Raw genomic sequence first — 25,752 nt, forward strand, 5'->3', positions numbered from 1 at the left:
GTGGATTTAAATTGAAACTAAATATGAAAGTAAGTCATATAAAATTAAATTAAAGTCAATTATGGATATTTTGATATAAACACGGTGCATGTAGAGTTATATATATTAAAATGTCTAAAGTCAATTTAAAATTCGTTAATTATTTAATAAAATTATTAGCGTAAATTATCAATATTTAAAACATATAATATGCACTTGTAAATTTGTCTATAAAATATGAAAATAGATACATATTTTAATAAATTAAACATCTTTACTAAAGACTTTTGAAATAATTATATAATCACGATCTTTCTTTACGGAGTTAAGAAAATTAAAAAGAACGTAGATAAATGTGTAAAAATCTTAAATATGTCAAGTTAGAAATTTTTATGTTTTCTTATTACATACAATAGTTTGATCCTGCCACTATAAAAATGCTCGTACGGCATCCATCAATGGGTCGAGACAGCAAGGGGATGAGGGACAACTCTTTTTGGTCAAACTCACAACAATCCGCGGATACAAATGTCGATGAAACGTCTAACATAAAACTCAAGAGCAATGAGCAAAGTACAAATATAAAAAATTCATCTGAAAAATTCCTTCAGAAGGCATCTATCACGGCATCTATCACGGCAGCTCATCAGCGACACAAGGACTACGAAATATCCGACATAAAGGAAGAGTCGTTCCTCAAACAGAATGCTGCTGCCGATTACGAGAAAAGCGAACTTGAGGAAGATCGTTCCATAATAAATTCACCTCTTGAAAAGTCACAACAATTCAAACATATTCTTAAAAGTATGAGCATGAAATTCTCAGAAAATGACAAAAATTTACATAACATAGATGCTTTCAGAGAATCGTCTATGAAAAGAGATTCGGGGCAGTTTAATTCTCTGCGAAACAACAAACGAGAAAGCAACAACGATAATAAGCGAGTTGAACTAAAAACGGCAATTTTGTTAATGCAGAAAAGGAAAAAGAATGGTAACCTAAATTCGCATCTCGAAGAGTCAATCTCACAACCATCGGAAACTCCACATGTCCCTAAAAGTTTAACAAACAATCTTAAACCAATGTTGGAAACTAAAGAGAGCTTGAATTTTAAGATCAAATCCTTAAAATTTCCTGTGAAGAAATATCGCAGACAATCTAGTTCCTCTCAAGATGACAACGAAGAAAACAACGAGGACAGTAAGAAGGATGACGAGAAAACCATAGCGAGATCGGTGATGTGGAAAGGCAAGAAGGAGAAGGATAGCGCGGAGGGAAAGGATGTGACAGAGAAACTGAATTACGAAAGATCATTTCATTCTGGTAGATGGGGCATGAACGTCGCATCGCCGCCTGCAGAATTTCTGAAGGATATGTCTCGACGATCGAAGCATCGGAAAAATAAGGAACATATCGAGAAAGACGGAAAGAGCCATTTCTTTGGTCGATGGGGTATGAGCGTCGTGTCACCTCCGAAAGAATTCTTAGAAGACTCCTCGATGCATCGGGGACACGAAGCCAAACGCTTCACTGTGGAAACAGGGTCAAGGCCGAACGAGGAAATTTCCGATGATCGACCGCCAATTCATCAAAGGCGTCAGAATGTACAAACGGCTCTGATTCAACAACTAATGACTAACAAGTGCAATAAGAAACTTGCAAGGACCTTGCTTGGAAAAGTTCCAAACGATCTTTATGGAGATTCCAGACATTCGGGTCTCAGCTATTGGAATAGCGAACCAACAAATATTGATATTATTAATAGCTTGTTTTTAAAATTTTTGCGGTCATGTACCTTGCACGATCATATACCAATTTTCTGTCATATACGAATACCATATGTTCCATAACGTATCTAAAAAAAACATCTTTCTTTAATCTACATTCACTTTGTTTTGTTATTATCAAAATGATTGAAAATTGAATAATCTTGCAGGATTATCAAAATATATATAACGTTCTGTCGTAGACGAATTTCATATGATTCATACCGCATCTAAAAAAATATTTTTCTTTAATCTCTGCATTCACTTCATTTTGTTGTTGTCAAAGTGATAGAAAATAATTGAAAATTGAATAACTATACGGAAAAAACAATTTTATTATGGTACCTAAAAACTTAGCTAAATACAGATTAGAAAATCATTTTATATTGGACTATCAAAATTATTCTGCAAGACATTCAGGACATTTAAGCACGATGATACTGCTGCAAAAAATTTTGACATTCTAGCAAACAAGTTAAACGTCCGATACAATGTTTTAAATGGTCTAACATAATTTTTTTATGTGTATTTCAGCACAATTGTTTTTTCCGTGTAGTTATTCAATTTTTAATTATTTAAAAAAAAAAACAAGTAATAATCGCTTAAAAAGTCTAAAAATATTGTATATAATGGTTCACATAAATTATTATTTATTCACGTTGAGAGTCGACCAAAGATATTTTTGTTAGGTGATAAATATATTAACTGTTTTTATTTCATAATAACGTTTCTCATGCACATGCAAATATATTTGTATTAAATGCATTATTATTTTTCCTAAAAAAACGTTATTTTCTTCGTACTTTTCCATATATATTAGAAATACAAAGTACATTTCATGTATTTTTAATATATTCAATACAAAGTACATATCATGTATTTTTAATATTCAATGTTTAGTTAAAGATTACAATAAAATATGATATATTCATTACTAAAAATATGTTTCTCTTATTGGCCTGAACGTCGCTAGTCAATTTTCTCTTATTAATTATATTAAAAATGTACATTTGTGAAATCGTAAAATATAATTTAATGAGGAATTGCTATACTGATATGGTCTGTACCTATAATTTTCATCATCTAAGTAAGATAAACAGTTGGTTTATTACTAATGATAACAGGTGTATATAAACACATACACATAATGAAAATAAAGCACAAAACAAATATTGAATAAGCTTTCTTTGATAAAATGACAGATACGAATTTCAATATTTATTGTTAATGTAAGAATTAATGAAAAAAAACGTAATAAAAAATTCATGCAATATTGCTAATAATGAAAAAGAGAGAGAAAGTTAATCACATACAATTATTGCATTTCACATTTGAGTGAATTTCTCGATGCGAGATGATGAGCCCGTAATTGCTAAACACAGCGATAATTTAATATAATCAGTCTATTAAAGCAGTATGTTGACATCTGGCGACATCGTAATATCATGATATCTAATTTAGGACTTGACATTATGTGACCATGCAATCATAGTTTATGCATCCACGGTGTTAATCGTGCAAATTGACGTGTTATTCGGTGATGAGCGCTTGCCTTTTCTTTTTGCGGTTGCGCGTACTTTTTTTCGTCACACACTTCGTTGCAAGGAGGCAACATAAAAGTCGTCGGGGAAAAATACGCAGGAAGTAAAACGACATTCCACTAGGATAAGCTCCAGAAGGGAAATCGTCCTCGAGGAAGAAATCCTCGGACATGGCAATAAATCCGCTTGCAATGTTAAAAACGCGCGACAGACTGCATCGTTAGATTTTTCATCGTGTACAACCGTACGGTTAAAAATATTTTATTAACAAATATTACATAAGAAATACTTGCTTTTATTTTATGTACTTAATGTTCAATACTTTTACCTCCATTACTAGGTGCGTTTTCCTTTATGTGCAAAATTTCATCAAATATTTAAAATATTTAAAAATACAAATATCAATACATTTTTTTCTTTTATGTTTTTCGATATTTCAAGCGTTTTATTTGCATTTAAATATCGTTAAAAAAATGTTTTGAATAAATTATTTTAATCTCGTATATAAAATTCTAATAAAAATATTACAAATTTTGAAGATAAATCTTAAGAATAAACAGTACATTTTTTTAAATCAAATAAAACGTTAAAATATCAAATATGTTACGATATATTTTATTCTTTAAATAAAATTGTATGCATAAAGCAATTTTTATACGCTGCAATTAAAAGTATAAATATTATTAATTTTGTTACATTATCGAAAAATTTTCATTCGTGAAAATGTAAAAGCGTTATTTAAATCAACGCTATTTATATGCATAAAGAGGTAGAAAAGTCAATCGTAAAATGTTATTCTCTACCATTATTTACAAAAACTCGATACAGAAATTCTGCCAACACCAGTGACATTTCTAGTTCGTTGTCAATACGATTACGACCATTGCGTAACATATGTAGATGTCCTTGATGTTGAATGATCTCATCAAAGTATTTGATGCGTATTAATAAAGTTTCCTCATCACAAAGCAATTTATACCGTAAGCTTGAAATGAAATAGTCTATATAGAATAACTTCGTGATTAATAGAGGAGAAGGTAGTATTATGGCTGCTGCGAACATTATGACATTATACCCCTGTTATTTCCGTTATTAAGTGACAAATTCTAACGATTGTTTACTAATCATTTATTTAGTAGTCCGTTATGTAGTGACATTTTAATATGCCAATACATCGATAATTATTATAAGGCATTTTCAGAATTTTGAAATTTTTTCAAGGTACATTTTAACATTTAATTACACATAGTTTCTCATTGTGTTTAAACTTGAGCGTATTATCATATGAATGTGTGTACACTCGAGTGTTTTTTGTTATTTAATATTTTATTTTATATACATTTCAAGTTATGCAAAATTATTCAATAGCATAGCCGTTTAATTTTATTCTTGTTATTTAATGTTAAACAAGAATAAAATGATATCTTTTGTGTTTTTGAATGCAGGAAAATTTTAAACAAGGAAAAATTAGATATAAATAATTTTGTAAATATTGTCTTTTAAACAAAATCGATTTTTTAAATTTATTATTAAAATGGCCATATTACCACCTATTTTCTCTTTCACCTGTTATGCAGTGTCGTCACATTTTTATAAATCACATTCTGAGTAATAAATATTTCATAACTTTGAGTCTATTAGACAACACTTTGGCGAATATAATCGTTCAAGTTTCAATATAAAATTCATTATTAACATAATTATTTAATAAAATGTAAATAAGTGTTATATTGCTACTTTTTCCTCTAACAACTTGCTAATACAAAATTTTTAAATTCGTATCGACTTTAAATAAATTTATTCGTAATGGCAATATTAATATTAAAGATTAATTTTATATATTTTAGTGACACGCTGTTGACACATAATTATAATACAAGTATAATATTATAATCATTATCAAAAGTTGTAAAGAACTCATTTTCTGATAATAATTTTGAGGTTCAACAATTATAATATTTTAACAACTTTGAAATAATATCTTTACGTAAAAACAGCAAGAATTAAAAGTAAAAAAAAATTAAAAATAATTATTTTAAATTTAAAAAAATCACAATTATTTGACTGAAAAGTTAAAAATCTTAATAAGAGGAATAAATTCATCGATATTAAATTAACAGTTACAATTTGCATTCTCTAAAATATAACCGCGATTCATCTTTTATTCAACAGCACAAATTTGCGGCTGCAAATGAGCAAACGTCAAGGCTTTTACGTGAACTAACAAAAGTGATCGGCTATACGATCAGTGATTGAATAGTATTATAGATTCTGACATGTAAAATTATCAACTACTTCAGCATGAAAATCGATTAATCTAAATACCCAAATGATACAAGTTATATTAATATACGTATGACAATTTAATTTCTGTTACTCAAGCTTTTAACAGAATCGAACGGCCTATTATTAGTTAGAAATTGAAATGCTATTATAATTAACTGCGTGCAATATATTAATTCATCTATCTAGCTATATATATATATATATAATTTTAATCCACATTCATCAAGTTCCTTTACAACAACAAAAAAAAAACAAGTTTGAATAGAAACATGATAGATCTAAAGATCGACTACATTAGAGATCCTAGTTCACGTGAAATGATTATTTCAACATGTTAAAAGTTGACAAATTAATTAAATGTGTCTATCAACCAAAGAGAGAACGTTGGCCGAAATTATAAAAAAACAAGGAAACGGATCGTGAATAAGACAAAATGAAAGGAGTAAAAGAGCAATCGGCGATTCTAGGATAGCAGGTTAAACCCTTGGTCTTCTGGTAACAAGTTCTTGCTATCGTCCGAACGCTCCCCGATTAAAATTACACGGAAGCTCTTTTTACGTCTCGGTCGTAACTAACGGATGTTTGCAGATCTGCAATGACTGACGTACCGCAAGAAACCAAGTACCATCAAAATTTAAAAAAAAGTATTATTTTACGTCGAGATCTTACATTGCTCAGAAAAGAACGTAGGACACACGTGAGAAGTTATTATTCCTTATTGAGATTGTCTCGAAAAAGAGAGAAAAGAAAACTTCAACAACGTTTTCATTCGAGCATTAATAATCGTGTTAGCAATTTAATTAGCTTAATATTTTTCAACGAATCAACAGAAGCACACACAACCAATCTTGCAAAAAAATATTTTGAAATAAAAATAATAAATGTAACGTGGATGCAAAATATTGCAATTCTATTACGTATAAAGAAAAAGAGTACAAGATTTATCATGTACTAAGAATATATGTGATGCAACTGATAAACATTCTAAATCATACGCCGTCAAAACCAGACGATGACCCAGTAAACCAGATGAGAGGAAGAAACTCGTGGCTATTTTCGATGTGAAAAATTATTCAGATTATTCGAAGCGGATTGTTGCTGTAGAACGCAGAGAAAGAGTTAAATGAAGCGTCGGTGGAAACGCCGAAAGAATCATCGCTTCGTGCGACGTCATAGAATAAATAAAACTTCCTGTGCCGTCGATCGTCAAAGTTCGATTGTAAAGAAGGAGTTGAGAGAGGCGTTTTGCCAGAGCAACTCCACCTAAAATGTGTTTTCTATACCTAAACGTTAGTGATTCGCGTTTTATGTCGCGCCTCGTCAATTGCGTCTGAATGAAGTTCGACTAACCCACGAATTTATATACACATATTACGCGCAACAAAAATATTCGCAAAGTAATATTGCATGTCCCGACTATATGGAGGACGTGTCTTTTGTACACGCCATATTTATTATTTAGAAAATTATTATTAACCAATATAATAAAATGTATGCACAAAATTCGAAAGATATTGATTTAAAATAATTTTATTAATTCTATTAATTTTGGATAATTTAATGGTAGTTTTGTTTGTTATTTATCATTGTTATTAATAGAATATTAGGAAAATGCACACATTATAATTAAATTCCATTTATAAAAGATTGTCGATAACGCTGTCGATATATGTCTGAAATATCGAGAACTTTACGAGTATTCTATTTACAATTGAGAAGCAGCAGTCCGGAAAGACTCGATGGCGAAATAGAACGGCCACTTCTGAATAAATCGGCAAAGTATGAGCATGAACTCGTTGAAAAAGATTTGATCTCACCCGCAATAATATTATTTAATCCTCTTATCTCATATCCGTCATCTCACTAGTATTTCTCCTTAAATTAAATAAAAAAAAAACATGATATATCACACTTCGCGGTAACGGTAAAATAAAAGTTAAGTAACGCATCTATTTTAATACATCAAGTATTGCGTGATAAAAATAAATAAAAGAGATAAAAATGTATTTCTAACATGCACGACGTGATTTCTTTTTAGAAACAGATAGATTAGCTCACCTCGAAATAGATGCAATATTCATTTTCACGCCGGAAAAATGTAGGGAAAAGTTTTCGTTATCACATTAGTTCAATTGTAACAATTAGTTGTTTAAAATGTCATATGCCGAGATTGTGAAAACTGTGCCAACGAGTTTCGGTCTCCCCTACACCTTGCTCAGCTTGCCCTGTATGAAATGCAATTACGTCGAGTTTTTGTAAAAAAAAAAGCAAGAAAAAGAGTTTCCACCACTGGCTTATTTATTCATACAGGCCAATTATGACAACTTAGCGCATGACATTAACAACTCGCTTTTACGTTTTAATGCGATAATTGCACCGCAAAGGATCGTTTCTCATTTTCCTGCGGTGTGGCATCGGCTTCGGAAAAACAAACATCGCGCTCACCAACGGCCCCGTTATTCTCGCGGTATTATGGTCTATAATGGGAGTAGGGCGCAAATCTCGTGCGATTGACTTGTTGACCGACGCGGACTATTACGCATTGGTTAATTAGAATTTAACGTCATTGAGCTGTAGGCTGCGGTGCAGCGTGCTAATGATAGCAACTGTCGTTAACAAAAAGATGAAAAATAATTCGAAACTATTCTTTTCTTTTGCTGTACATTATTAGACAGGTTCTTAAAGATATGCAAAAAAATTAAGATTAAAAATTAAATCATTCAACATTGAAAACACGAATCACAATTTTTACGGCGCAGTTTTACTTTTGATAAAAAAATCTAATCGAGAAAAAAAGTGAGAAAAAAACGTTGATCTTAACTACATTTCTAGAGGAAAGATAAATTGCGCCCACATTTATATATTTACCCGCATCCGTACCCTGGATACATATCCATTGCGGATCAGCTATTATCGAGACGCTTTACACATTTGTCCGTGTGCACACCTGCGGCAGGGAGCGGGCGATAATAATCATATCTTGAGTGTGCATCTGATAATGCATCGGTCTGTAATTACGTCTGGCAAACGATCGATTCCTAGCGCAGTCCCTAATATCGCATCATTATACCATTAAAGGTAACAACCCAGGCGCCTAATATAATAACACATGTGCGATGTCAACGGCAATGGAATCTCCGTTATAAAACGTTACGTCAGCAACCTAGGAAGTAGCGATAAAAATTGATTTATTGTTAGTTTGATATTTTCATTAATTTGCACGATTCGTTAGCAGAGACACGGTATTCCATTTCGAATACAACGAAACGTTTTTTTTTTGCAAGTGAAGCTTCCGCGCAGCAATGTGATGTGCCGATAAATTTTTGTCATTTTATTTCTTTTCAAATTTATTAAAATATATATATTGTACGTGCACACGTTTATAGTTAAAAAAATATTATTACAAATGCAATATACATTTTTTTGCACGGCATAATAGTATTTGAGAACTGAAAACGATTTATGATTTTCCAGTAATTTCAGCACAGAGAGAGTGTCTCTGAAACGTTTATGCTATTTAATTAAGACCTCGCGATCTTCGTTGCCGATGACGCAAACGACATATGCGGAATTTCGTCTGTGATGTATCGAATCGGACAATCATGAATACCGCCGGTACAAACCGAGCTAATATTCCGGTGTCCATATTACGAGCTAAGTTAAGCTCATCGTCTCCCTTCGCCTAGGTCCTCCGTATGAAACAATCGGCTCGCATCTTAATTACACGGTCATAATTTAGCAGCCGGGGCGTCCTCGAGCAGGCATTCGACCTATGCGAAATGTATGCGAGTCTGCGGATTATAGTTCGTCCTGCGAGCGGCGATTACGGCAAACAATGCCGACGATATCGAGTGCCACGACAACTCTACCCGTTCGCGCTGCTCTCATTTCTCTAATATAAGCGGAAACGCGGGTCTCCACGCTTTGCCTTCAAATCGTGGAAATAACCACGGGTTAACTTATCGTTCACGTACGTACACGGCGGATCGTTTATTTTCGATTACGCGACAGTCTTCTGGTGATGCCTTATCCGCATGCGACACAATGCTAAGCTTGCTTAATTGCGCGAATAAATTTGCTCGTTGTCAGAGCGCAGTTGGAGGAAAATGTTTCTCTTCAAAAACCTGCGCCTCTGCTCTTTCGAAAATAAGTTGATTACTCAGAACTTCCTCGCTCCAAGAAGATTAGCATTTTTCCGCCAGAATTATCGCAACTCTTTTCTTACAACAATGCTAAATGTTTTGAAGAGATAAACTAGCATATTAACTTTCTTAGTTCTTCTGGTGTGACGTGTTTTGCCATATTAAATACTTTCAGCGTGAGGAAAAAGGAATATCATGAGAAAAGACATTTTTCACGAACGAAACTTTTATGATAAATATCTGGACTTATAAAAAGTATTATTCCTAAAACAAAAAATAAACAAATATATCGTATCAATTTTTGTATTATTAAGCATTAATTTAATTTGTTAATTAAAAGCGTAAAATCAAGACACAAATTAAATATTATAATGTAAGTTAGTTACTGACATACGTTATTGAAAATATTCTGAATTGTAAATCACCGTTATACATCACGATGAAAAAGAGATTATTATAAACGACACTCACCCATAACGCATAACCGACCAAACATGTGAGAAACGCTATCATGATTCCGTACATCGTAGGTAAAGTGTCTTGAACGCATTGTCCCTTCTCCATGCTGATTTTCTCAACCGTGCACAACGAGACAAAAGGAAGGCACCTTGCGTTAATTTCGATCAATCGATCGTTCTAGTCACGAATATTTCTTTTGTCGAGGAGGAACATTCGCTCAGAGTAAATAAGAACCTGAGTGCCTGTTGTTCGGTAAGGATATATCGATAAATCTGGCCCTCGGTGCAGCTATTTGCTGGAAAAGCGTTCGACGAGGAAACACGAGTGGAGCTGGGAAATGGGAGGAAGAGAGGCTAAGGGGGAAAAGCAGAGAAGGCGACGGAGGAAGAAACAAGACGGCTCTCGTTGAGTTCTCAGGGGAAAGATTTATAGTGGTTGCCTATCGAACGCAATTTCTAACGCGGGATACACTTGAGATCGTGAAACGAACGATTTTTTTGTTGTCGAATTACTATACTTTTTGCTACACTTTTACCTTTTTCCGGATTATCGAGAAACTAACTCTTTACATAATCTCGTTTCGCAATCATGAAGTTTAAAACTTGATTAAAAGTTACAATATTGATACAAAAAAAAATAATAATAATTAAGAATTTAAACGCAATTAGGTTTGATCTACATTTTCCGCCATCGTTTATCAAAATTTTAATCATAAATATCAATTTCATCAGAAAATCGAATATCAGTAAATTTCTGACAATTTTATAAGTTTCTCTTAATTTTCAATTAATTTATCTTAATAAATTAAAAATAATATTGTATAAAATATAGTGGCAGCAAGAAAATAATTATTTTTATACATATATATGTGTGTGTGTGTGTGTGAGTATACAAATATATACATATACACATATATTTGTACATACTTACACAATTTTGCTAATAAATTATAAAAAATTTTCGAGTTTCTCATTAATATTTCAAACTTTGATAAAAAAATTTCGAGATTTTTTTCAACTTGTTAATTAAACGGACAAAAGATTAACGGACGCGTTAAAAATAAACGGGCCAGACTAGTTAAAGATTAAGACCGATTAAATCGCAATGACCCATCTGCGCCGTTTCACACCGACGACGACGCCGCGATTCGTTTCCTACGATGAAGTCGTCCCCAGGCATCCATCTCGCGGAATCGTCGGTGACATCGTAAAGAAAAGCTCTCTCTTTCTCTCTCTTTCTCGACATTTGAAAGTTCACTTGGCAGCGAGACGAATGGAAAGGTTTCGTATCCGTACGATCGCCGGTCGATCACCGTCACCGAGTTCGCGAGGGAAACGCGAAGTTGAAGAGCCGAGGTGCAAAATTCCACCTTGGACGAGACACGAACGGCCACTGGTTTCTAGTTTTGGCTAGCGTTTCTGGTTACTCCCAGACGCACTGGACGCGGAAACGCGTATTAATAGTCCGACAGAAACGGAATCTGGGTGGTCAGAATGTGCGAAGAGAACGGACGCGCAGACAGACACCGATGGTGGTTGCGGACGGACGTGCAAGATATTCGTACTCAAGATGGATTTAGCGAGACCGATTCATTTGCTTTAACAAACGTACGGATGGTATCGATCAGTGCCAAAAAGGTTACAAACACATCGATCACGCGGCTCGGCGAAACGTAAGAATGTGTTTGAACACGTTTGTACAAATAATAACGTAAATTCAATCCGCGTGCAGAATACTGAGCAAATATGTGGATTTACAATATAAAATGGGATGCGATCGTATTGTCATTATCAAATTACTCCATCAGATTGCCCAAATTCTGACGATTCAAATTCAATTCTAGAGTTAGCGAGATAATTGCAGCGGATATCGATAAACGCGTGCATGCAAAAAAAAAACAAAAAAAAAACAAAAAATAAATAATTGATGTGCCAATAGTAATTTCAAATCCAATTACAACAAACAATCCACCCAGCCATTTATCGCTGTGGCTACTCTTTCCATGAACCAGACAGTTCAATCGTAAAGTGAGCATATTGCTTGTCGCGGTGACGACGGGCGCGGTGTATAGACATTTGTAAACAACTCAATGTCCGTAACCTTACGACGCATTTATTGCATACTCGTATTTGCCAGACTCTATAGCCAGCAAGACATTCAAAGGAAATCCCATCACGAGAGAGATCGCTTTCTCAATTTAAATTTTTCATTACCCAAGAGCGTCAACACGTTCGCGCAGAAAAATAATACACATTTAATGTGTAAATAAGTAGAAATGAAAATATATCACATAATACAGAAGTAATAATATAATATGGTAATAATACTGACATACCATTTTTATCATAAAAAAATAAAAATAAATATAATAAAGTAAACCAGATTATTCTAATGAATTAACTGTAATTAGTAATATTGACAATCAGTATTTCATTAAATTATATAAAAACAATTAGCTTGTAAACAAACTTTTAATGCAAATTCATGTAAAATTGTACGGATGATCGGCTTACCGAACGAGGGAGAGGAATTTCCTTAAATTCTCTATAACCGAAAGGTGATCTTGCTCTAGATTCTGCTTTATAGATCGACATTTGCGCATAAAATGCAATTTGGCGGATGTCAGGTCATCGTGACCACCGTCGCCGTTGTCGTTGCTGTTGCTGCTACTACCGGCGGCATAACAAAATTTAATTGGATTTATCGATCGGTTTTCTCATTCCCATTCCCCGCACGTCCCGACAATTAGAGGCTAGCGTCCCGTCGCAGGTGATCTGTTGACGCCGTTGCTATCGATAGCGTGAAAATCCGCCATCGAGCCGTCGTAAGCCCGATGACCGATGATTTTCCATTCGCTTGATCATAAACTGCGCCTATAAAGATCGTGTAAACATTGACAGCCATGTCAATAGCCCGAGCTGGCACACCGTGCTACAAATGATTTAGGTTCGCCGATTAGCCTATCCCAAATTCAATCAAATCCATTCGCATGGCGGTTGAAAAAATCGTCATTTGTATTTATTCAAAGCAAACGCGAGTTTTCGACAGTGATGTTACACACTGTACATTGTTACGTCTTTTTTATTTTATTGCAACAATATGCTTTGACAAAATGCAATATCAAAGATATTTTTCTACATAAAAAATGTATAAAAGTGTAAAATCCATTAAATTGTTTTTAAAAGTGCACTGTGGATTCTGGAATATACAAGAAAAGAAATAGAGTACATTGCAGATGTCACGAGCAATCATGTATACATATACACGATTTCTGTATAAATTACATGAGGTAAAGACCAATAAGCGATTCAGAATAACGGTAAATGAGATGATATCGTGATCTCGAACACATATTTCGAAAAAAATGCAAGGAATGTCAAGTTATCGAAATGGGTGTAACGTACAGTCTTAAAAAGTAGATGAAAATCCTATATAAGCCCGCCGTGAAGGCTGATCACGTTTCAAACATTGTCGTGTTTCTGACAGTTCGAAATTCGAGAGCTGTCACGTGTAGTTTTCGCGATGCGTCTGCTTAGTGGAGACGATGTGCCGTTGAAAGAATCAATAATGATGTGAAACAAAAGTATATGTACACTGAACAAATAGAAAATGATATAAGTGTGCGAATGGAGTTGTGGAAATTGGAGTAAAACGTTTAAAATGTAAATAAATATCTTGATTTGAGATTAATATTCTGATCTAGTTTAAATTAGATAATTAAATAATTATAAAGATTATTCAGAAACATCACAACTAAATTTCCCATCATTTTATTCTTGTTCTCGAATGTTAAACAAGGATAAAATAATAAATAGGAGCATTCGGATAATGTTTTTAAACGTAATCAAAAAGTAATAGAGATATACATATTTAAAATGGAAGAGATAATATAATATTTTATAATTTTACAAACATCTCAGCTTGTAAATATTCTCAAACTAGAGTATAGTATGAAGTGAAAGAGACATTTAAATTTTTGGATGTGAGTAAAGATGATTTCATATTTAACAATTGTCAAAAATACTATTTCTGCCATATCCATTAAAGATAAAGCAGAGACAGACATAATCAATAAAATTGTTCTATCAGTAGTCGGTACAATACCATCTGCAGCAAGTTGTTATCAGAGCTACAAAGGGTAAAGTAGATTTCTGCATATCGACATAAAAGTTTTCATTGTTTATCACTTATCAATTGAGAAAATGGAAGATACATCCTTTATGGAAAAATACCATTGAACTGTCGAAAATACTATTAAAAACTATTGGAAAATTTGGTTTTTCTAAATTTGTCAATAATATTTTCGATAGTACAATAGTATTCAATAGTATTTGTTCGACAGTGCAATAGTATTTTTCCATAGATAATATGTAAAATAACAACTATTGAGTTTTTTAATTAGCTTTCAAAACTTAAATACAAAACTTAATGTAGTCTTGTTGCTTAAAAATCTACAAAACACTGTTTTTAGTAAAAAAAAATGTTAGTATCATTCTACACACAAACATGGTGATTATCTAAAAAAGTGTAACGCGGAGCGAGTAGAGAAGAAATATCAATTCTATGCAAATTAAAAAGGTGCGGCAAAGAATTCTTAGATTTTTCATTACGTCGCAATATATTACCACATAATACTATCACCAACAAAATTACCATGAGTAACTATTCAATCACAGAACATGCAAATCTTATTTAGCGGATGTACACAAACATGCATTCTAAAAAGTATTTAAAAATGTGTGTAAATAGAATAAAGATATATTATCGTCACGTATCATGCAATCACTTTTTATAAATAAAAAATATGGTAATTTGTTTTAAAAAGAATGATTTATGAATTAAATAATTACGTTTCTTCAATATTTCTTTACGCTTTTGGATGTTGGCAACGAAACTGATCGAACTCGCGAACACTCACGACGACCATGATATTTTTTGACAGAGATAACGTTAAGATGCGAACTAGCTCAGTTTTTTGCTAGCCACCTACCTCTTACCCACCATCAAGTCACCTTTGCACTTTGACGACACGGGAAAAAACTCGGGTCGTAAAGGCTCCGTCACACACGTATCTCGGATGACAAGCGAGTGCATTGACTTTTTCATAGCTTCGAGGTTATTACTCTAACGTAACATTTTGCCACGTGCTCTCACATAAAATCGTGAAATTATGCTCTTTAGAAAATACATCAAGCATACGCATATTAAATAAAAAGTGTATAAAACAAAAAATTACTAAAAGTGCAAGATACATAAGCTAAGTTTTTTAACTCATCGATTGATGATCAATCACATTATACAATATGTAAATGTTTTTGCTCTGTAAAAACTACACTGGCGCATAATGCAATTGTTCAATCGATGAATTAAAAAACTCGCCTATAATAGCAATTTTTTTAAATGCAAATATATTAACTCTCTTATTATTTTCTGGGAGCAAAACAATGGAATAAGAAAAACGTTGACAGAGATGTACTGAAATGGCTGTCGCAGTTAGTAAAGCTGCTTATATGGTAGCTTAAACGATAACCCGTTTCTAGAGAGCAGTTTCCTATCGCGTCATTTACTCACTCCCCAAGAATCTGCCAAATTAGGCAAGGGAGATGCATCATTCGGCTTATCAACATTGCAATTATTTTGCAAACGACGTCTCTAACGTCAACTTTAAAACCCAAACAAAGACTTTTTGAAGTACTCTTTATTCACTCACGTTTCACTCCTCAAGATTATTTCTACAAACGTATATTTTTGCAAATTCTTTAAATAATCGCTCGGGAACTTAAACCCTTATTTTTCGTGCCCACTGGAACGTGCTGACTTTAAGACTCGATAGAATCTACTAACTTACCACCGACGTAGTTGTTCGAACTCCAGAAACCTTCTGTCTTCCGAGACCAGTGAGTCCTCCGAGACATCTCCTGGCACATTCGGGATCGTTGTCCTCGCAGATGGGGCATCCCACGGTGGAGGCGCCGCCTCGGTCTCTGAGGACATGATTACTGCTAGTCGTGTAACCTTGGTCGGAACTGGCGTTCGAGTTCGGTCTGGAATCGTCCGAGCTGTCAAATGGCTTAATGTTTCTCGGCCGATGGATGATTCCCACCGGTTCCCATATTTCGCTGGTCGACGACGCGTAATAATTGTTTTCCTTGGTCTCGCGACTTCTCTCGTCAACGACTTTACCGCCACGAGCGACGGTGACCTCTTCCTTCGTCACAATAGACGATTTTACGCTTAAGGATGTCTCGAGTCGCACTGGGGCCCTTTAGAACCAAGCCAATTTACAAGATAGCATTGTGGATCTCGTACGAAGTGCGCACTTCGAATGGAATATGTGGAGTAATGAGTAATAAATTACAGCGAGTTTAAGCGGAAATCAGTGTATGCCACTAAAATAATAGTCACAGTCATAATTACCGTAATGAATTATAATCTTGAAATAAAACCTAACTTGTGATAAAGAAATTTAAATTACAAACAGTAAAAGTACATTGTACACTAATGAAAAATTATTAAGAGCAATGTATATTCGATCGAAAAAAATACTAAACAACGAGTGAATTCAATGCAATAATAAAAAGTTGAAAAGGTCAGGACGAATAAAAAGGGAGGTTGTAAATAAGTTGCAACATTAAGATACGGCTTCGATTCTAGTCCTTTTCGACCGAAGAAAAAGTAAGCAAATTTAATATGCGTGGTAGGGAAGGATCCACAATGCTACCTTAGAATCCCAGCCTTGACGAGAATCTGATTGAGAAGATCGCACGGTGGGACCTGGCCGGTTATCATGGCCTCACGTATAGCGACTCCGTCCGGCCCCTCGAGGGGAATAGGTACACCGTTTATCAGCAGGACTTCCTCTTCTCTCACGCAGGACTTTTTCTCGCAGTCCACGACCTTGACATCAGGCCCGAGTATAGACTCCACCGTGGATTGAATCTCGTGGTCATCCATCCCTGAGAATGCATGGAGCAACGCTCTTTCTCATATACGATATTTCTTTCTGTTATTATTGACACCTCGTGCGAATTTGACAATAATTTAAACTTTATTTATACGTTCATTGTGCTTCAATATATGAATTATTTAGAATCAAAATTAAAAGTCTTTTAATTCTGATTTCAAGAGGAAGTTCGAAAGATTTGGTATGCGTTACGCGATAAAGAGGACAGCGTCAATCGTACAAATATTATGCTATCAGCAATTTGTGTGAAGCCACAGGTAGAATCGTAAAAGAGTACCTGCACACGTGCGCGTTGCCATTCGGGCACCTGAACTAACCTAACTTGACTGAAACCTGCCTGCCCGGAACCGGCGGTGCTATGCACCTGCATCAACTCGTAGGGCGAAGTTGTTCTGAAGTACTGCAGAGATTTTCAAAGTGCTTCGGCAAAAGTTTCCTCAAGTCAGGCGATAGCTAACGTAATCCTCACTTTCGCAGTTGAAATTTAAATTGAAATAACTTCGCAATACAGTAATAGTTTTTAAAAGTTTCAGTTGCCAAGCATTAACACATGCCGGATATCGCTTCTCCATTACGTGACGTATATTTTTTTTTTTTATTAATAAATAATTTAGACTTGAAAAGATTTGTAGAATTAAAAAATAATTTATGATGCGTTTTTCTTATTAATAAATAATTCAGAATACGTTAGTCTCGTGAAGATTAATCTTCATTTAAAATTGTTGGACGGAATGACAGACGTTGATCCCGGTTATAAATTATGTGTATTATATAATTTAAATGTTTGCCTAATTATATATAGGTACAGGCCAACATAAATTTTCTCTACGTCAACGATATTCAATACTTTTACCCCCCTTTATCGTGCATATGCGCGAGCAATACTTTCTCGCGTGATCGATAATCAGCTAACAAGCATGTTACGACATAAATCAAAAACTTCGCTGGCAACGTAGGTCATGAACAAAGTAGAGAACATCGCTGGTCGATGATGCGAGAAATGCATTATTCCAATGCACGGTACGGCGCCGCGCTTCGCGCGCGCTTGCATAGATAAATGCATCGCTGCATGATTTACATCTCAAGGAGAACGATGTCGGGCGAGACGAAAGACGTAGCGCGGATGAGTGTGCAGAGCTATAAATGCGTTTCTGTTTTGATTCTTAAGTACATTTTTTATACGAGCAGGACTAACTGGAAACTCAGAGATGAGGGAGAAGACTCCCCGTCTGGGAGTTCGAAGATGCAAGAGCGGCAATGTAAACTACGTCAATGGTTTCGCGATAGACGAGCAAATGTTTGCGATGCAGCGCCAAACGAGCATCTATAGCGATGAGAAATTCTTCACGCCGAGGCGATGACATACGTACAACGAGATACTTTTGCGTAATGACGGTCAATTTTTGCCTAATGACAACTGTTGATGTAAAATAGTAGTCCGATCTTCTGCTATTGCGAATTTGATTGCATTCAATGCGCATTGATACGCATTAAAACCGATACGCACGAATCAGAGTAAAGGTACGTGTTTAATGTAAATACATAATATTAATGCATCGAATCCTCAATATATTTTATGCGCTGTTTGTATAAAATGTATTTTATCAATCGAATTATTTGCACTGCATTTTTACATTCAGATTAAACCAATATGCAACAGCTTCAATGTGCAGCAGTGCGCACTAGTGCACAGTTCAGTCGAATCCGCTTATTGAATATCAATGTTAATAAAAATCTCTTCTTATTAGTAAAAAAAAGTAATCAAATGTCAAATCAATATCACATAAAACAATGTGTTACTATTTATTTTAAGGCCTGTATTAAAAAGATTAAGTTACACACACCAGCGGCGTATAAAGTATTGTTATTCTTTTATCGTAATAATATTTTTTGATCACATTAGCATTTAAATTGAGTAATTTTTTTCGTGCCAAGATGCGAATATCGTCGAGGTCAAGAACAAGATCCTAATCTCCAATGGAGATATATATATATATAATCTGTTTTATAAGATAAGAAATCGAGTTTGATTGAATATTTCTGCAAAGTATTCTGTTTGATAAAAATATTTCATAAATAAAGTTTTACATAAAAAACGTTTTAGCCATTGCATGAAACTTGAAGTAATTTATCACAGATTAGAACAAGAGTCATCCGTGTTACGTTGGTATAGAACAGCTTCATTCTCCCGGCTCATTGAACGTACATAATGAATTCAATTAGTGAGCTAATTAAATCTGGGTAGGTGGAAAACGGAACGAAGTAGTTGTCCAAAGGTGTGCTCCAGTCTGCGTGCCGGACGTCGTCTCGATTGCTATATAGAAACAGCGACGCCACTATTTTTAGCTCTAACGAGACTAGCGTAGTCTCACGACCGAAGAAAAATATACGAGAGCAGTGAGATGGACGTTACACCGGAAGGGTGAAATGTGTTCGGTCGCGGGCAGAGGCGGCTAATTAATTGCCGATTTGACATCGCTGATTAAGAGCGAGCGTCACAATAACGCGTTTGTCACCTGCGAAAAAGTTGATTGACGGTCACCGTTAGATAAGTCCACCGTACAAAAATGTTACTTTTTCTAGCCAAGACTGAAGTAATTAACGAGAACTCGTCCTTTTGGCGACTGTAAAATTGAGCTTGCGTCGATGAACGATAATTGCGAACCGGTTTTAATCTACTTGCGCCGCCGCTATAAATACCGATCGTTCATTCGCCATTTTGGCGAAACCAATTTTAGGGATTTAAGTGATTTCGATGTGTCCGACTAGATTAATCGAGCAAAAGATTTAATTAAAATTCAGCGCCGCGCATCGCGTGCAATCAAATTGTACAAGCAAGTAACTTGGACACATAGGCGTCAAGCAATTAATTAGTTTCCAGCGGACTAATTAAAGCATAAAACGGGCGCGAAATGTCACCGTGCAATATCGTAGTCGGCGTCATCATTTTAATCGTAATCGCTCGGCTGACTTTTGTCGCGTAAACACGAGTTAAACGAGCTCACGCACGGTGCGCGGCGAGATCTCCTGATAAAGAGCATGTAAGCAGAGATTGTGTGTAAATCACTAACGGCGTACATTAATACGAAACTCACGTAGACACAAAGCGACGCGAAAAATGTTACGCGCATTTAAGAGATCTGCTGACGACGTTGCACCGGAGTTGTAAAAATGTTCACGGTCAATGTCAATATTATATATAGAATATTTATATATATATTATCTATTTTCATATATCATCTATATATATGTATATTAATAAAATAAAAGATTGATGCAATATAGATATAATCCACTTAACACAAAATCATTAAACAATGAAACATTAGATATACAGAGGTAATAAAATTCACTTAAAAGTTCATGAATATTTAAAAAGATTGCTTTAAGATTGATTTAATAGCACGGTGGAATATTATTTCACATTATATAAAAATGCTTGCTCTTCTCAACACTAATACATTTTATCATTCTGTCACGAGATATGTTTGTCAAAATGTCCGAATGCTCTGCTTAACGAAGAGGCGGCGTTAACAAATGTCTGTTAGAAATGTTTTTGTCATTATACGTAATGATTTGACATAATTATATCACCGCCTGCGCAAATCGCGTGATCCTAAGTTACGACTTGTGTGAATCACCTAGCAGCTCACAAGGCGAAAATTACTAGCCTGAGACGAGGCAACATGCACCTACTCTTTCGTCAGAAATTAATTAGTACGCCACGCTAATTGCTTGAAACTTTTTTTCTCGCTTCTAGACAATTCATCGTTCATTCAATCAGTGTGATACGTCTTGTTGATTACACATTTAATAAAGAATACAAAATAAAGGCCATAAAAAAAAAATATAGAGAAATCACAATTATAAATAAATAAATAACGTCATGATAAATTGAAGTTAAATTGACACAATCTGACTGAATTCTTTCCAGAAATCTAAAAATAAACAGATTGCAAAAATTTATTACCCCGTTGTATTTCACGGACTGCTTTAAATTTTGATAACAACGGTGTACATTGTCAAAACGAAAAATGGGGGCAATACGTTGTCATTCGCACTCACGCGCGCGCGCGACACCATTCATCCATCAATCCGTTTGCCGTGTCACACAGGCGGGGATTCTACGTAGCGTTTCACTAATCGGATAGATAACGATAGTAACCATTTGAACCGTGTATTTAGGATTGCACAATTTGGCGGTGTATTATCTCTTTAATCTACGTCACACTGTGCATAACTCAGCCGTTCATTTCGTGAATTAACATACGTAACTATCATCGAAAATGTTTACATATCATTCGCGTTATCTGTCGCATCGTGTTTAGTTTTTTGACGCTCGACTCGTATTTTTCATATTACAAAATTACTGATAAATCAGTAACTGTAAAACTGTAACACATAAATATAATAAGATTATAATGCTGTGTCAAATTTCAAATGCACGGCGGATGAAAAAAAAAAACTAGCTTCGAATCGGATGTAGACACGCGGCTTAATAATTAATACTTAAGTAAAATATTCATTCTATCCGACATTATCAGCAATTCGTTCTTCCCTTTCTTGCAAATTCATCGCGACGGTCGAGCGTCAAGCTAAGGAGGATGCAAAGGGATAGATTTGCATTGCAGAGTGAAATTAGCTACGTAAAAAAAGACCACAAGGAAAATTTGCAATGTTAACGAGGCTGATCGTCACATTTCCGAGGGACCAGAAGCCTACCCCTCGTTTGCACATTAATTTGGTTAATCTTAAGTCCGAATCATAGCTCCGCACTCTGCCTCGAATGTTGCGTTCTTTTCCACAATTTTCTCCTTTATAACCGCCAGCTGATATTATCAATGTCCGGCTTAACGTTCCAGAATTTATAAGCGTACTCCTTCTATAATTTATAGTAGATTCTGTCATAAACATGTGATAATTTTCACATTATACATAAATATGTATATAACGTATATTACATATGTGTGAAGCGCATACATATTACACGTATGTGTGTATATAACTGTAAAGCCAGCGTATGTATAAGTCAAAATTCAATTATTTTAGAAACCGCAAACACTATTCTAAACTGTTTGAAACTCATTCAAACGAGGAAACCTAGGTGTGAGGGCAGTGACGTTAAGTAAAGTTTATAGAGCGGCTATTTGTCTTTGAAATTGTAAAACAACGAATTACGACCGAGTCTCTTATCTAAGCAAAGTTTGTTTTGTAGATGATGTGTTAATCTCGTCACTCGCGCGCGTTAACGTTGAAAATTAGAATTAATTGGTGAAAGCTAATTGCAGAAAAAAGAAAATCTGGTAAACATTAACGTGTAAGTAATGCAATCAACATATATTACAATATATTATATTTATGATATACGTATATCTCGTATTCTTGATTAAGAGGCAAATTTTGCTCGCACTCTGATTAACAATTTATATTACGAATGCTGATTCAATTTCGCGTAATTACGTAAACACAAATAAATTCTGCGTAATCGAATATGCCAAAATGTCAAATAAAAATTGATTTTTTTGTTAATATAATACATATAATAAATAGAAAATAAATATAAACTTTCGATAAGCGTACTTATTTATACAACAATACGCTAAAATTATAAGAGAAATAAGTTTAAATGCGTTAAGTAATTGGTGTCAAGAGCGAGCGATGAAAATTGTCGGAGCAATGTATTTGAGCAACCGTCTTACGGGATGTAATGCATTTGAGGCAGTTAAGATAATCACGAATAATATCAAGAGGGGAGCTCTTGCATACTGACGAGCCCGAAGATTATAAATGGAGATGTTTCGACTGACAAAATGCAAATGTACGCGAATATTATTATAACCATTTCAACAATTATTACAAAAGATTGTAAATTGTAAATAATTAGACATTTGTCTTATGTTCTATTTTACAGAACATTTTTAATTAAATTAAAAATAAAAGTAATAATGTGATTACATTGTGTTCGTTAAATTTTTCTGACGCATGCAATTCGATAAGATTGATAAGCTTTCCTCTCGCAATATTAAACAGATTTCCAAAATACATGTAATATTTTCTCAAATCTTTGTACGTTTGATATCATTTTCCTTTCTCCTTTTATTTACTTTTTCCCATGCGCATACGCTTCTTATCCATCAGTTCTTTTATTGCAACTTTGTTTCAAAAAATTTTTTATCATACATTTCTTTCCGTTTTATGCTATAAATTCACGTTGAAACACATGCCGTATTTTACGCATAACGAGAGGAAAAAATACCTAAATAGAAACATTGCCTTTATTTTTGTGTTTCGGCTCGTTTTTGTCAACATTTTCGTATGTATACACGCCAGCGAGCGGAGGAAAAATTTTTCAAACAAGAACATCTATTTTTTTGTGCATTATTTCTTCTTTCTCAGAGAGCGCAGACGCGACATTACTACCATTCGGTGGTGCGCGCGTGCAAGCGTATCGCGTAAACAGGGGAGCGAGTACAAACAGCATCTACGTGATCGCAATGTACGGAAGCTTATTTCAACGTTTTTATGATTTCCCCGCGTTCACTGCAGCGAAGATATCAGCGTAAGCTAAACAATTGTATAATTTCTATCATTTATTCCAGTCAGGTTATAGTAATAATAGGTGATAAACATCTTTAATGTTACAATATATAATAGGGGGTAAATTAGTACAAGGCAAAGTACAGCATAGAGTTCGTCAGAATACATAAGCGTACCATACAATGTGTACTTCTAGGAATATTGAATATTGAATTGGATGATAAATTATATGTCGAGATAGAAAATAATAGAGAGAATATATTAAATTAATTACAAACACATAGTTAATTAAAACGAGATTTACAATCTGTGTTTATCTCATCATTTGGTTTTTATTCCATATTTTATATCATAATTTTTTCTTATAATTTTTTTTCAATCATAATATTACTAATAGCACTTATATTTAAATACAATTTTAGATATAATACTATTGCTTGAATGATTGTTTATTATTTACAAGTATATTTCATATACACATACATATATATAATATACCTGTATAAGAAAAAAATATTATACTTTTAAATTTTCAAACACTGATAAGTGAAACTAAGACCGATAAAATTATTAAAAATAAAGATAAAAGAGCACCGTTATACGTCAGCAACAAATCCTGGTATCTAACATTTTTATGCAAATTTTACCAGTTTAAGCAAACTCTATGTCGATTATTTGCCAATCTTTGAAACAGAATTACAAATTAAAGCTGGAGTAATATGACGAATTAAATCGACGAGCAATTTAATAATGCTTTGATACTAACAAGCATCGTTAAGGTTTTATAAAGGATTTATTGCAGAAAACGACTTTAACCAAGATACAAATCTAGATCTTCCTACATTCCGTGCAGGTGTTCTACCAATTCGACTACCGAGGCATGCAAATTTTCCACATACAGCGCGCACAATGAAATCGTATTGACGTAACTCTTCACCGCTTGAAACTTCTAAATCGATAGTCTCGGAAACGCTCCCCATTACATCAGACAAAGATGGTAGTCTACGCAAGTGGCACCCTATGTATGCACCCCTAAATCTCCCCTTCTCAGAGTAATATATAAGTATACGATGATAAAAGTGTCACTATTCGTAAGGGGGCGTTTGAAAAGATTGCAATATGTTGTATGTGTGGAAATCGAGAAACGACTTTTAGAAGATACGGGAACTCGTTAATTCATGTAACGTCAAAATGTTTGTCATATCAAAAAAACGACTACTTCTAATTTTCAATTGTAAATTTTCTTCCGCATAATTCCCAACTCTTTAATTCAAACTAAATTACTTATTTATAGCCAGAACAAAAGTTAGACTGGTTTTAACGTAATAAAGCTAAGAAAAAAGAAAAAAAAACAAAAAACAGAATGAGGAAAAAAAGAGAAAAATTTATTTAAAAATGTAGAGCATGAATGTAATTTCATTCCAATTATACTGAAATTACAAACGTTTATTAACTTTCTCAATATTGCATTTTAATTTCGATCGTAACATCGTTTGTTTAATATCGACGACAAAAGAATTACAATAGAATAAACCACACAAAATTAATTGTTACAATGATTTATATAAATGTGTATATAATAAATCATTGTGTCCGCTCGCTGTGCAATACCGCAGTTAACTTTTCTCAATGCCGTTGGTTTTGGTCGTCAATTAAGTCAAAGTACAAAAGACGCCATTTTCAACGTGCAACCGAGCCAATCGCCGACGATAAGTAATCGGGTGAATATTGTAATTACGGCAATTTACGCTGACAGTAATCGAATTGCGGAAGCAATACGTTTCCTGCGGAACGCTCACAATACTCTCAGTTATCGCTGCTTCTACGCTATTGGTTAGCCCGATTTAATAGAGATCTCAGTGTACAGCGTTAAACCATCCAAATTACCGTGATAAATTACCGCAGTCGAGGATCATAATTATCACCTCCGTGGTAGCGAGAAATCCTCGAAAGCGAAGCGTGCGCAGAGAGATATCTCGACGATATCTACGAATATTACCATTTCTACGCTACTGACCAAGCCAATGGGACATGGGGGCAAGTCGGAAACGAGTCTCTGCAAGAAATATCCGCTACCA

The 25,752-nt window shown here is 34.3% G+C and overlaps 1 protein-coding gene across 2 annotated transcripts in view; it reads right to left on the reverse strand.

Annotated features, from left to right (window-relative positions):
• LOC105203624 overlaps positions 1–25,752 on the reverse strand; it is a 336,761-nt gene that overhangs the window by 198,207 nt on the left and 112,802 nt on the right. The gene's annotated exons all lie outside the window — the stretch shown is intronic.

This window comes from Solenopsis invicta, chromosome 1 (assembly GCF_016802725.1).
Source record: "Solenopsis invicta isolate M01_SB chromosome 1, UNIL_Sinv_3.0, whole genome shotgun sequence".
NCBI lineage: Eukaryota > Metazoa > Arthropoda > Insecta > Hymenoptera > Formicidae > Solenopsis > Solenopsis invicta.